Source organism: Drosophila navojoa, chromosome 3, assembly GCF_054131105.1.
Source record: "Drosophila navojoa isolate 15081-1374.11 chromosome 3, UAZ_NAV_1.0, whole genome shotgun sequence".
Lineage (NCBI taxonomy): Eukaryota > Metazoa > Arthropoda > Insecta > Diptera > Drosophilidae > Drosophila > Drosophila navojoa.
In genome coordinates this window covers 30,963,590-30,979,232 of record NC_142891.1, presented here as the reverse complement: position 1 = coordinate 30,979,232, position 15,643 = coordinate 30,963,590, and the positions used below count along the sequence as shown (strand labels likewise).

The 15,643-nt window shown below is 35.2% G+C and overlaps 1 long non-coding RNA gene across 2 annotated transcripts in view; it reads right to left on the bottom strand.

Annotated features, from left to right (window-relative positions):
* Positions 1-15,193, bottom strand: part of LOC149092019 (uncharacterized) — a 55,073-nt gene extending 39,880 nt beyond the window's left edge. Inside the window, exons 1-2 of one of the 2 annotated variants that reach the window (XR_016196433.1) lie at positions 13,558-14,873; positions 12,663-13,499 (exon numbers count right to left, since the gene is read on the bottom strand). This is a non-coding gene — a long non-coding RNA (uncharacterized LOC149092019). Of the gene's footprint in view, positions 1-12,662; positions 13,500-13,557 lie in introns of those variants that run through there. The other variant, XR_016196434.1, reaches the window with a different exon arrangement.
* Between the last annotated feature and the right edge of the window lie 450 nt (positions 15,194-15,643).

Here is a 15,643-nt window from a genome sequence, read left to right as displayed (position 1 = left end):
TGACTACTTGAATGATATTCTTCATTCAGGACCAACAATCCCACCAAACCCCTGTGCTTCCATATAAAGACGCCGTCATCAGAAAGCAGTAAGCCACGCGGTACCAATTTCTTCCAGTGCCGCGTGTGCCCAGGAGCCCACGGCCTCCGGAACTGCCAGTGTTTTCTGGGCCTTCTAGAGGAGAAACGGATGCGTGCGGTACTTATACATAAGTACTGCACGAACTGCTTGGCTCACAAGCACTCCGGGCAATCCTGCCGCAACAAGGGATGTTACAAAACGTGTGGCTAGGATCACCACACGCTCCTGCGTCTCCAGGAAACAGCAAGTCACTCCACCTCGACTCCTAAAGAGGCGGTCACAGCTCCGCTGACAGCCTGCAGCTTCGAACGCGTTCATGGTACTCAGCGCCCAGGTGGGCACTGCATCTCTTGCCTCTTCTGGCATACATATATACGAGCTGAGCAGCTACCATCCTAAAATAAAGACTGGAAACTACACCCCGGTCTTTGTACTTATCGGCGACGCCATCACTCCAACAGACTATATCTCCAACATCTTTGGAACTAGAGTCTCAAAATTTCAAATATATGTTAAGATGCGTTTTATACAATTTCGATTTTTGTTAAAATTTACCTCCCACTCCTATATCCACCCAATCAACCTCATATTTATAAAAGCAATAATTTAAATACTAGAGACTTGCTTCGGAATATACATAAATTTGATCATTATGATAACGTTCTATAAGTTTCATTGTACGTCTAGAAATTAAATTATTCAATAAATAAGTTCTCATAATATTGCCAACACTGCAGCGCACGCCAAGTGCAGTCGCTTGTATATGTGAGTGTGTGTGTGAGTGTGTGTGTGTGTGTGTGTGTGTGTGTGTGTGTGTGTGTGTGTGTGTGTGTGTGTGTGTGTGCGTGTGTTTATTTGTATGCGTGTGTGTGTCCGAATTATTATTGAAATATCAGTTGCTGGGAGGGTTCAGGGAATCTCGTAGTCGAGCAGTCTCGACTAAAGCTTTCTTACTTGTTTTTATGTGATATTCTTAAAACAAACTCTAACAAGTAACTAGAGCCTTCTAGTCGAGGCTGCTCGACTGAACCCTCAAAGCTGATATCATTCTGCACTTCTTGTGTGCATGCACACATACATACATATGCATCCACCCTCACGCGTGGGCCATAGTATGAGAATTTATTTTTTGAAAACCTCCTTTTGTAGACATACAATCTTAATGAAATTTTCAGAGCGAAATCATATGGTCAAAATGTGTGTACATTCCAAAGCACAAGTCTCTAGTATTTGATATGCGTTCTTTACAAATTGGGGGCGAAGGGGACGTGGTATCCAAAATCTGTTAATTACAAAATGTTTGTATACATCACATGTATATACACAGTAGATCTGAAGTCTCCACGTCTAACAGTATTCCAATGAGGCTCAAAAAACAAAATCAATTTTTCGATTACTTTCGATAAAAAATTTATCGGATGAGTTATCGAAAAACAAAGCAAACTCGTTCTGCGTATGGTATACACGAGTATGCACACAAAATTTCAGCTCTCTAGCTGTTATATATTCTGAGATCTCGGCGTTCATATGGACAGACGGACGGACAAACGGACGGACAGGGGTATATCGACTCAGCTCGTCGTGCTGATCAAGAATATATATACTTTATGGGGTCTGCGATGATTCCTTCTGCTTGTTACATCCATTTTTACAAAAACATTATACCCTGATTTCCCATTTTCAATGGGTTCAGGGTATAAAAATCTTATCCAAGCACATGCTTGGGTTTATTCCACACTTAAGATTTTTCTTATTTACTTCAACACAAGCAGAGCTGATTTCGGCAATATCTAAAAATAGTTTTAGTTTGGCCCCGCATAATGGGCATGATTGACACGAATTTTTGCCAGCGCCAGATTGTGGAATGAATGACGCATTTAATAGAGAATTGGAGCGTGAACGTGAATATGATCCACATGAACTAATCCAATCAGTTCAAAAGAATGTAGCACTGGATGCCCCCTGTACGTGAGAGATCCTAAATTGCGATAGCAATTGCTTCTTATGAAATAGCGGCCTTATTGTTAGACGGATGCCGTACGGCTCACTTCTCGTTAAAATTGTTTGAATATCTAATCTTCAAAATACTACATCATCAAATATTATCATATGGGACGAATGCACAATGGCGCACGAACCCGCATTGGAAGCACTAGACTGAACATTAAAAGATCTGCGCAATGACTCGAGATGTTTTGTTGTTTCAATGATTGTATTATCTGGCGATTTCCGACAAGCACTACCTGTAATTCCAGAATCTACTGCTGCCGACGAAATCAACTTCAAACTTCAACTGTCCGAGACTTGCATTGTTGAACGATCTGATGATTTCTCGAAGCAATTGTTGAATATCGGTAATGGCCGTGTTCCTGTTGACCAATCGAGCGGTTTGATTTCATTTCCTCCAAATATTTGCAATTTCGTCTCATCGAAAGATAAGCTTATCAACAAAGTATTTCCGGATATCATTGTTAACCATAAAAATACTAAATGGTTAAGTGAGCGAGCAATTTTGCGCGGCTAAAAATAAAGATGTGGATGACCTCAATTTTATAATTCAAAATCAAATCGTCGGTACTCTGTATTCATTCAAATCTGTTAACTTTGGAACAAACGAAGGAAAAGCCGCAAATTACCCAACTGAAATTTTGAACTCCTTGGCTTGTGCCTGGCTTACCACAGTACAATTTACAACTGAAGGTTGGCTTGGTAGTTATCATGCTTAAAAATTTAAATTTTAAATATATATATTAAAATGCATTTATACAATTTCAATTTTTTTTCAAATTTACCCCTCACCCCTATATAAAATTTTGCGGTTTGCCACGCCCCCTGTGGGCGGACATATATATATAAGTAATAATTTTTTAACAAAACAATAAGAACACTTTTAAAACGGGTTTTATTTCCTAAAAATTGATTTTAGATTAAATACATTTTTAAGACAGTCACTATATCACCAGGTTGGTCATATCAGTAATTAGCTTCATATTCCTGTTCTTGTTTCATAAAACAAAATCAACTCTATAATGGAGCTGAAAATAATTCACACAAAATTTTAAAATATTTGGATATTGGTTTTCCACTTATACATAAATTTAAGTATTTTTCGTATCAAGCCACTAATATATTTTAATTTTAAATTCTGTCGTTTTCTATAATTGAAATACGTTTCAACAAATCGTTATACAGTTGAGCAAAATTCGAAAGAATATTTCTCATTTCCTTATTTTCAGCCTCCAACGCTGCAACTCTTCCTAAAATTTCCAAACTTGAGGAAGATTCAATGGTTATATCGTCAATCTGTAAGGAATAAATATAACAAATTAAACATTACATAAAAAAAATATTTATTTGTTGAAATATGATTATAATGTATTTACGAAGGTGAATGGTGATTCGAAAACACCTGTGAATGTTAATTTAATATGATATTGTAAACATAAGAAACGAATCATCTGCTTAAAGTTTTTTTTTGAGAATCCTCTTTGCATGTTATTTATTAAATGACAGCGTAAATACATAAAATTTACATAAGTTCTGTCGCTAAAAGCAGCGGCGTATATATGTATATACACAAAAATACATAACATTCGAAATAGTGTCAGCTCCTTATACATATGTATGTATACGTAGGCTGAACAGGAATTATGGAAATTGTTGAAAATTTTTAAGATATTGCATCTTAGTGCTTATTTTTCATTCGCAACGCCACAATTGATGTGTTACCACTTGTTTTTATTAATTTAAGGCACAAATTACATTTGTCTTGTCAACTTGTTTCCGAATAATTCGTTTTCATCATATTCTAGTACTTTACTCTTGTACTTGGTTCACTTATCACAAGAGTTACCAACTCAAATATATCGAAAAATCGCCAAAATTTTCGATATAATAATATTTCGATATATTTTTGACAGCCCTACATGGAATGGGAACCGCAGTGTAGGAACCGCACGTAGTATAAAGGATTTTGCACACTTTTTTCGAGCGATCCGTCCCACACAACTCCAATTTGGTCAGCTCCTCACTTTTGGGTTGGGGCTACGAAAATATAAGAAAGCACAATCATTTCGCTTTGACCATTTCGGTCGACTGTTAAACAAAAGATCTTTCTAGGCTCAATGTTTCCTTTGCTCTCGACGCTCTCCGTTCGCTCAATTATATACATGTATGTATGCATATGAGCACAAGCAGCAGCTCACAGAAATCGAAATTTCTTCGCATCAAGAACCCATGTCTTCCCTTCCGTGTGAAGAGTATACCGAACTCTTTAAACCGTTTGCCAAGCTCATATAAAATATTTGCGTTTTCGTTATTATTTGTGGGAAGGGTATTGGTGCTCATAAGAAAAATGTTTTCGCGACGAACGTGAACACGCACACTACAGTCCCTAGCTACATGTATGAGCCTGTGTGTTATGTATGCCTGTGTGTTAAGCTCTTGTTGCCTGTAGCAATTTTAAAGCCCTGCATTGCCATTCGGTCGATCTTGTAAAGTGCTCAAACATACATACATACGTTTGATTGTGTTTACTCAGGGGACACGATGCTCACAATTGTGGGATATCACTTGTAGCATGTGCGTGTGTGTAAGCATGGGACGTGAATGTGCCTACCTCAACTTAGAATTGTGTGAATGATTTTGGGTTATTCCTAGGTGTATATCACGCGCATTTCGACTTTATCTCTAAAAATCGATCCCGATATTTTATAATCGATTAAAAACATTATCGAAAGCTAATTATTTAATTATATCTCCTATATTTGTACAGCTAGTGCTTCCAAATTTTAAATGCAGACTTAAATGTACTCTATATAATTTCTATTTTTGTTGACGTACCCCTACGATTATACCCTGTACCCATCGAAAATAAAATGGGAAATCAGGGTATAATGGTTTTGTTAAAGGTATGTCACAGGCAGAAGAAAGAGTGCCAAACCCCCAAAAATATATATATTATTTATCACGGTGACGAACTGAGTTTATTTAGCCCTCTCTGTCTTTCTGTACCTCCGTTTTTCCGCATATCTGAGCGCGTCGATCTCAGAAGATATAATAACTAGAAGCTTGAAATTTGTTTTCCTAGGTCCATGTGTACCACGCGAAAATCAAGTTTTGCTTCTAAAATCGATAACTTCTTCCGTTATTTAAATATCGAATATTAGTATTAAAATTATATCTGCTACATCTTAAAAACTAGAGTTGCCAAATTTTAAAGGTACATGTATTTATATAATTTTGATTTTCGTTAAAATGTATTCCTCAGCCTTATATCCACCCCTCACCATCATATTTGTAAAGGCGTATTTGAAATACTAGAGACATGTGCTTAGGCAATGCATACATATCTACATTATAATCATACTCTGAGTTTCATGAAGATAGTCTACCAACAAGATAAGTTATTAAACAATTAAGTTCCCATAGTAAGCCCACACTGCAGTCCATGTGTTTATGCGTGCGTGCGTATGTCTGTGTGTGTGCGCGTGTGTGTGCATGTGCAAATAATTATTGAAATATGTAAGTTATCACCACGCAACTCAGGCAAATCTTATGACAAATGTAAACAACTTTCAAATAACATAATTCCCTCTATAGTATCACGCCACTCAGCCCAGACATAAAAGCTTCTTGCACTATTCCCACAGAGTAAGCAGTTTTAGCCTCAATATAAACATAAGTTCTCCCTGCGTTGTTTCCATGAGCCCATAGAGCCGGCAACCCAGCTTTGATGTAAACAAATCTTAATTTCACAATTCCGATATAAAATCACGTAAGCCAATCTTGGGAGCTTTTGAGCTTTGAGCTTTAATGAGGGAAGCTTTAGCATAAACATTAGCTGACTTGCAGCATAAGATCATATCTTGTAATCAGTTCAATTTTGGAGTTTAATAAAAGAACACTAAGTTCACTAAATATAAAATTATTTTTTTATCAACTTGCAAAGTCAAGAAGTTAATTGGCGCCCAACGTGGGGCCTACGTTAAATAAGAAAACACATTGAAAGAATATAAAAACCTTTTAATGTAATCGTACGCCGCCGAAATTTTAAACGTGAACTAAAAAGTATAAAAAAATTAAACCCAACAGAAACAAAAGGTTTCTGGAACTCAACCAAAAAGTGCATTAAAAAGTTTTGATAAAAGAACAAAACAATTGTGCTTACAAAAAAACCATAACGTTAACAAAAGTTAAAGAATCGATTATTAATATATAGAATATTCAATGAACAAGGTGTAAAAGTACCAAACCAAAAACTAAAAGTAAACAACAAAAATCTGTGGCCAAACCAAAATCTAAAAGTAAACAACAAAAAACTGTGGCCAAACCAAAAACTAAAAGTAAACAACAAAAATCTGCGACCAAAAAGACGATTAAGAAGGAAGGAAGGAAGGACGACCTACCCAATTTGCTGAAACCCCCAGAAAGAAGCACTACTACGTGAGCGATCGTGAATTTTTTAAATAAGAAATAGTATTAAAAATATTGATTCATTTAAAATTGTACTACACCTGGACGAGTTAATTGAAAATTTAGGAAAATTAAAGGTGACTACAGATAATTCAAAAATGGCTAATAATCTGACAGCAGATATTATAGCTCAACTGATAGCGACTCACACTAGAGCACTGCAAGATCAAATTTCAGAATTAAAATCCCAATTAACACTATCATCTACTAATGAACAGGAGTTTAGAGCAACAGTTATCAATGAAGCGATTCGATGCGATGAATCGTTTGATATAATTAAATCTTTACCTGAGTTCTCAGGAAGCCATAACGCGTATGTAAGCTGGCGTGAAGCAGCTTGCGGCGCTATGCGAATGTATAAAGAAGGCAGTAGAAGATACGTAGGTGCTTTAACAATACTTCGAAACAAGGTCACTGGTAGGGCAAACGATGTCCTAACCAATCATGGAACCGTACTTAACTTTGAGGCGATACTTGCTAGATTAGATTTTGCATATAGTGACAAGCGTCCGATGCATATTTTGGAACAAGAATTAAGCGTATTACGACAGGGTAACTTATCAGTTCTTGACTATTACAATCTGGTCAACAAAAAACTAACTCAGATAATAAACAAAACTATCATGACATACGGCGATAAAGCTAATTTAATTAACGAATTAAATACTAAAAATAGGGATAACGCTTTGCGAGTTTTCATTACAGGCCTTAACGGCTCATTATCCAACAATTTATTTCTCTTAACCCAGAAAACCTTCCAAATGCTTTAGCAAAAGCTCAAGAACTAGAAGCGAATCATCAAAGAGCTAATTTCGCTTATAACCATTCCTTTAATTCGCAACAATCACATGCGAATAAAACGGAACAAACGAAGCAAAACAAATCTGATCAACCTTATAAAAAATATGATAACCGCTTGCGATTCAATCAAAGCTCGCAAAATCAGAAACATCCAAACGCTCAACCCCCTCAAGAACCGATGGATGTAGATAGATCCATTCAAATACAAAACCCATCCTTTCAACAGAATCCAAATTTGGAGCAAGCCAATAAAAGAGGATTCTCTTCACAAGCAATTCAACAACCGAAAAAGGTTATGCGCGTAAATAATATTCAGGAGGATCATTTTTTAGAGGAGCAAGGGGAGACCTCCCATTCATCTATAGAATAGATAAAAAAATAAACAAACAATTAAAAGCACTAATAGATACAGGTGCTACATGTTGTTATATTAAAAAGGGAATATATGATAACCCAGAGGAGCTAGCTATTAAAAAAAGAGTAAAAACTGTAAACGGATACAGCATCATAACACACTTTCATAATATAAATATTTTTGGCAAACGTTATAGATTTTATGAAATCAGTAACCTAGAAGCTGATTTGTTAATCGGCTATAATCTATTAAAAGATATCAATGCAATAATTGACCTATCAAAAGGTTCCTTGCAGTATAATAATAAAACGGAAAAAATTAATTTAGTAAATTCAAATCTAGATAAGGAGCATTGTGCCATTCCTTATCTAAATTATGAAACTCTTAAATCCAATTCATTATTCAATGTATCTGACATAGAATCATCGTCATCAAGTGACTCTGATTGCCCCAAACTGAACTTCAAGAGAAATAAGCATAAAATGAAGAAAGCTAAAAAGAGCAGGCAACAAGAATTGTCGGTATCCTCTACAAGTACTTCTATATGCAAAGTAAACCATTCCATTGATGAAATGGTTAATCTCGCAAATCTTGAAGAACAAATCATTCAGGAAATTAAAACCAAACACTCCCAAATACAAATATCTCTTCCTTTTAGAACAGATATAAGAGGTGAAATCAGAACGGTAACAGATACTCCAATCTATAGTAAACAATACCCTTACCCGCATTCAGTTAATAACTTCGTTAATAAAGAGATTAATAGGATGCTAAACGATAATATAATAAGGCCAAGTAAAAGCCCTTATAACTCTCCAGTATGGGTTGTAGGAAAAAAGGGTTTTAATGAAGATGGCACACCAAAACACAGGTTGGTTATTGATTATAAAAAACTGAATAGCAATACAATCCCTGATAGATATCCGATGCCAGATCCCTCGGTAATACTATCTAATTTAGGTAAAGCAAAGTTCTTCTCAACTATTGATCTAGAGTCTGGTTTTCATCAGATCTTGATGAAAAACGCAGACATTGAAAAAACCGCCTTTTCCATTAATAATGGAAAATATGAATTTCTTCGCTTGCCATTTGGACTTGCGAACGCACCTAGCATTTTCCAAAGAGCAATGGACAATATTCTACGCGACAAAATTGGCAAAACTTGCCACATCTATATAGATGACATAATAGTCTTTTCAGAAAATATCGAACAACATTTCAACGACCTACGAGAAATCATTGAAATATTATTTAAAGCCAATATGAAAATATCTCTAGAAAAATCTAAATTCTTTAAAAAAGAAATCGAATTCTTAGGATATATGGTATCTCATAACATTATCGCAACCGACCCCAAAAAGATAGAAACTATTTTGAAATATCCCCCTCCCAATAACTTGAGAGAATTACGAAGCTTTCTAGGTCTAACTAATTATTACAGAAAATTCGTACAAAACTACGCAAATATAGCCAAGCCACTGACAAAACTGCTACAAGGACATAATGGTATGATTTCAAAACACATGTCGAAAAAAACAAAAATATCTCTAAACGACGAAGCCCATTCAGCATTCGAAACTTTAAAATCACATTTAGCTACAAAGGTTGAATTAACCCAACCAGACTATTCCAAAAAGTTCGTTCTTACTACAGACGCTTCCGACATCGCTATAGGCGCCGTCCTTTCACAAGAAAATAAACCAATAACATTCATTTCAAAAACTTTAAATAAAACAGAGAAAAATTATGCAACAAACGAAAGGGAATTGTCTGGGCATTAAAAAATCTTTGTAATTACTTATATGGTATTACAAATCTAGAAATTCAAACAGACCATCAACCACTTTCTTTCGCGGTTTCTGCACGAAATCCTAATTCAAAAATGAAAAGATGGCACGCTTTCATTGAGGAATTTTCCCCAACCATTCTCTATAAACCTGGGTCAACCAATGTTGTTGCTGACGCATTATCCAGAGTAGTAATAAACCACATCTCCACTGAAAACAATCAAATGTCCGATAACAAACCCTCGTCTGACAATGAATCTTCATCCGATATAGAAACCATACATTCAGCCGACAGCAGTCATGATTACATATTAGAAGAAACAAAAAAACCACTAAACCAATTTAAACAGCAACTACTAATTTCAAAAAATAGTTTCACTATCCACGAAAAATGTAACCCACTCAATAAAACTAGACATATTATAGAATATGATACACTAGACAACCTAATCACAATACTTAAAGAGTTTCTACAGCCAAATATAACTACAGGAATCCATTGCAGTCTTGAAGACTTATACGAAATTCAAAATAAGCTAAAAATCACCTTTACAAATAAATTTTTATTTACCAGAAAATTTGTCGTAGATATCGAAAACAAAAACGACCAAGAAATCATTATAGAAGAAACACATGCTCGTGCTCATAGAGGTTTCGATGAAAATCTCAAACAAATTCTTAAATATTACTATTGGCCAACACTATACAAAACTCTCAAACAATACATACGACATTGCGAAATCTGCAATAAAAATAAATACGACAGAAACCCAAAACAAATACTTATTTCCAAAGCACCGATTCCAAAAACAGAAGGTGAACAGTTGCATATAGATATTTTTTATGCTCAAAAACTTTCATTCATCACTTGACCTACAAAATCTGCTCGACACTATTACATTTTCAAAAGCCAACATAATAAACCCAAAAATTTTAAATAAACAAGACATGACAAACATATTTAATCACGAAGCATTCAATATTACTCTTATTGACCTCCTAGACGTATCCTCTTTTTCAATTATCTCATACCAAGGTTTAATTATAGTTTTCATAAAATATCCAACTATTAACCATAATTGTAAGTTATACCATGCTAAAGCAATTTCCCAATCAGATGGAAAACTATTTATAGACGATAAGATCGCTAAATGTAAGAACACTTTTTATCTTATAAAAAACTTTAAAGCCGAAATTTATAATACCTTTGCTCAAATTGTCTACGAAAAGAACTGCTTCATCGATTTAGTTAATAAGCGATTCACAAGCTGCACAAAAATATCAGAAAAAAATAAGCCAATAGAAGTAATTACAGATGGTGCAATTTTAATATCAGGAAAAAATTGCGTTAATAACACCTGGCTTACAGGCACTTATCTCATAACTTTCAAAACCATTGTAACCATAAACAATATTACTTACACAAACGAAAAAGAGAAACTGCTTAATTATGTAAAACATAACAAATTTACAAATTATTTAATTACTGAATATAAAACCTCTAATGACACCGAATTACGATTAGAAAATACTAACACTCTATCAAAAATTGTAATAGAATTAGAAAACAACCACACAAAAATAACATTCATTATATTTTTAATAATTTTTACATTGATTATGATAAAGCTTCTCAAATTTTGTTCAAGGAACAATTTCAACCCTATTACATTTTTATTTTCAAACCCGTCAAATAATCAAAATATTCAAAATTCTGATATACTAAATGCCATAAATAATCAAATCGAATTTCTAATGAGAAATCGTTAAGAATCGAGGACGATTCTTCTTAAGAAAGGGGGGAGTTATCACCACGCAACTCAGGCAAATCTTATGACAAATGTAAACAACTTTCAAATAACATAATTCCCTCTATAGTATCACGCCACTCAGCCCAGACATAAAAGCTTCTTGCACTATTCCCACAGAGTAAGCAGTTTTAGCCTCAAAATAAACATAAGATCTCCCTGCGTTGTTTCCATGAGCCCATAGAGCCGGCAACCCAGCTTTGATGTAAACAAATCTTAATTTCACAATTCCGATATAAAATCACGTAAGCCAATCTTGGGAGCTTTTGAGCTTTGAGCTTTAATGAGGGAAGCTTTAGCATAAACATTAGCTGACTTTTGGAGTTTAATAAAAGAACACTAAATTCACTAAATATAAAATTATTTTTTTATCAACTTGCAAAGTCAAGAAGTTAATTTGTATATATCAGTTGCTTGAAGGGGTCAGGGGGTATCGTAGGCCAGCAGTCTCGACTAATGATTTCTTACTTGTTTTCTGTGTGATTCTTGTGTAAGCAGAAAGACGCGAAGAATTATTGTGGAATATCAATTCTTTGAAAGGTTCAGGGGATTTTGCAGTCGAGCAGTCTCGAGAGAGACTTTCTTACTTGTTTAATCTGTTGAAAGTTCAAAAATACAATTAATAAAAAAAAAGATTGTCATTTATTGTTATTGTATCATCAACTTCGATAGATCCACACCGTCACCCTCACCTTTGTAAAAGGCGTATTTCAAATACTATACATGCACTTAATGTTATAATAACCTGAAAGTTTCAGGAGCATAGTTCATCAACAAGAAAAGTTATTAAGCTCTAATGTTTCGATGGTAAGCCCACATCCCTGTTTTTCTGTGAAAGAAAAATTATTGTGATATAACAATCCTCCACGTATTCCGAGGATTTCGTAGCCGGGCAGTCTGGACTAGAACTTTGCCACTTGTCGTAACTGCAGTTATTTCATTTAGATGGTTGGAAACCACATTGGGTTTACAAATGGCTATACGAAGATCTACTTGCATAATTTGTTCACTAACATAATTAACATTTTGAGTAAATTAGTTGTAAGCTCAGACTGTTTTATTAGTAGTTGTTCGATTCTTTCAGTGCTGATATTTTTTGTGTAACAAACTGTGCGTTTTATTGTCACTTGATCTGATCAATCATTTTAATTAACAAAAGTAAAACATATAAGAAGACTCTAGCCGAGACTGCTCGACTAGGAGATACCCTAAACCCTACAATCTGATATTCTAATCACTCTGCACTTCTTTTAGGCACACGTATTAGAACGCGCTCTGCTAACTGCGCAGTAAGCAGCGTCCGCGCTTAGGGTGCGCTGCAGTGTGGGCAATATTATAAGAATTTATATGTTGAACTTTCAGAACATAATCATAATGTTCAAATGTACGTACATTCCAAAGCACAAATCTCTACTACTTGAAATACGCATTTTACATAGATGATGGTGAGGAGGTGGATATAGGGGTGAGACTCTGGCTTTAACGATGCAGGATATATAATTTTATAACTGATTTTCGATAAGGTTTTTTATTGATAATGAATGAGTTATCGATTTTTAGTGATAAACTCGATATCCGCGCGATATATACGGAAATTCTTAAAAAAGTTCAAGTGCCTAGTTCTTATATATTCTGAGATCGACGCGTTCAAACAAACAGACGAACGGACGGCCACGCCTTCTTCTGCCTGTTACATGACTGAATGTAGTGTCGAATAGTCTTCTCCTTCCAATGTTTTTGAAGTCCTTTCAAAATGTTCTAAAATTTTTACAATAGATTTAACATTGTCAATGCTTACATTATCCAACCGAAGAATTTCATTTTTCTCTTTTAAGACAATAGTGATTTTTTCCCAGTTTTGTGATAATGAAAAAAAAGTGTAATACACTGTATTCCACCTAGTCTGACAAAAACTTTTGAGAGATACATTGAGTTGGGAATTTATCCCAGATTTTTTAAAATATTTTACTATCTTGTTACAATTGAGTAACAGGTCAGATAGTTCTAAAATATCTTTAAATGCTTTCTCCACAACATTATTTAATAGGTGATTTATGCAATGAATGTGACTGCCACTTTTAAATGCGTTAATCATGTTGGAGCCTCGGTCAGTGACTGCTATGGCTTTGTCGTCATCCATTGCCAAATTATAATCATTCAAAATTTTTGTGATTTTATTCTTAATGTTTGCGCCTAAAATAATAAACATTATTTCAAAAGAGCTATTGGAATATTAATCAAGCTATTCTACCTGTATTTGATTCATCTCCCATTGACTTGAGTGCTAGCAGGCGGGTGAGCATTGCACCGTCTCTAATATAGTGCACTGTGCACGATATATATGACCTCTTTAGGAACTCGTCCGTACAGATATCAGATGTGATGCTATAGCCGGATGTTTTTGCTTTAATAACATCTGCTTTTATATTTTCGAACTCTAAATTGTAGAGCTCTGACACATTTCTCGAGATTGTCGACGGGTGGGGAGTAATTTCATCTATATTTACTCCACTACCATATTTTGGTCCAACTTTAGTAAATATTCCGAGCAATTTCGTTAACCCATCGTCTTTGATGATATTAAAGGGCCGACAATTTTTGACGGTCCATTCAGTAGCAACCTCTAAAATAAGCTTTTTGGTTTCTGGATCGACACGTGTTGCAGGGACGTCTGATTCAGTTAATGAGTTCTTTGCTGCTACACAGCATTTGTGCTTAACTAAATTGGAAGTACAATTAGAGTACTTCAGAATTTTGAAACATTTTTTGCATCCAACAATATTTTTTAATTCTTCTCCATTCTCATCCATTAGTATTCCTAGCGTATTCCAGACTTCACTCCGTCCTCTCTTGTTCTTAAATTTATATATTCCTTCCAGCAATTTGGTCTTGATTGCATCATATTGCTGGATGGGTTGTGAGTTTGCCAATATTCCATGCTAATTTGAACGCAATACATATTTATGTACAGTGGTCCCTCAGTAATACACATTGTTATTTCGCACGCATACATACATGCATACATGGCGAACCGCTGTAAATAGTGATACCAGTTTATGCTATTTACTATAAAATACGTTATAGCCTATAGCCATAAATCTAGCAATCATAAATCTTTTCAAGTTCATATAGTCCTTAATATTGCAGCATATTACTGAGTAGACTATAAAACATTGTGCATTTCAGCAAAAAGGAAAAAAACATATCAGTTAGTTTTTATAATCTAGGTTGCTATTCTAGCATTTATTTTCAATTTTTAGCCAATTCTAGCCTGATTTTTGCTCAGCAACGGCGCTCAAAAAGCAGTAAAAGTACCGTACGATTTTTTATGACGTTACTCGCTTTTCGTTTTGTTTCGTTTCGTGTCAAGGTTTTTGTTTTACTCTGCTTAAAGCGTAAGAAGTAAAGTAAAACAGAATACTTGGCGACTTCGAGTACTATTCGTTTCGTTTTGCAGCAAAGCTTGGTATGCTCAAACACTTGCAAGTATCAGTATATTTGGAAGACGACCACAAGCAAGCATACCCATGCAGGCCTCTAGTACATACATAGATAGCTCAAGCATATAAATGTCGCAATTTGATACTACAAATGCCGATTGCCACGCCCCTAGTAGCCGTAGACACCTCATTTTTGGCCAGTTCTTAGAAAAAGCTAACGGTAACGTAAATGCGAAATTTGAATGCTTGGGAGGTCAACTCGCGTATATATACCAAATTTCAAGTCTCTAGCATCAATAGTGCCTAGAATATAGCCAAATTTGAAAAAACACTATATCTTCAGGTCCGATTTGCCACGCCCCTAGTAGGCGTAGACATAAATTTTTCATCAGTCATTATAGAATTATAGCATTAGTTCACGTGCGAAATTTCAATGTTCTAGCTTTAGAACTTTAGGAGATACAGTTTTATCTGATTTGCCACGCCCCCAAGTCCACTATAGCTTTTTGGACTTGGGGGGTCAACGCGGATCTACATACCAAATTTCAACTCAGCTCTTCAACTAACATGATTTCTGGTATATCGGAAAATGCATTTTCCGATTTGCCACGCCCCTAGTGGGCGGATCGGGAAAATTTTAACATTTTATAAATCGGAGTTATACAGGAGTATGTGTTCCAAATTTCAATCTCTAGCTTCAATAGCGGCGAAATGAACTGCGTTCATACGGACAGACGGGCAGACGGACGGACGGACGGACGGACAGACGGATGGACAGCAAGACGGACATTGCACAAAACCAATATACTAATTCACTTCGTGAATGAGTATAAAAATCGGTAATTAACGAAAATGTGAAGTGCGAGCGCTCAAACTGACGATCACATTTTCATATGC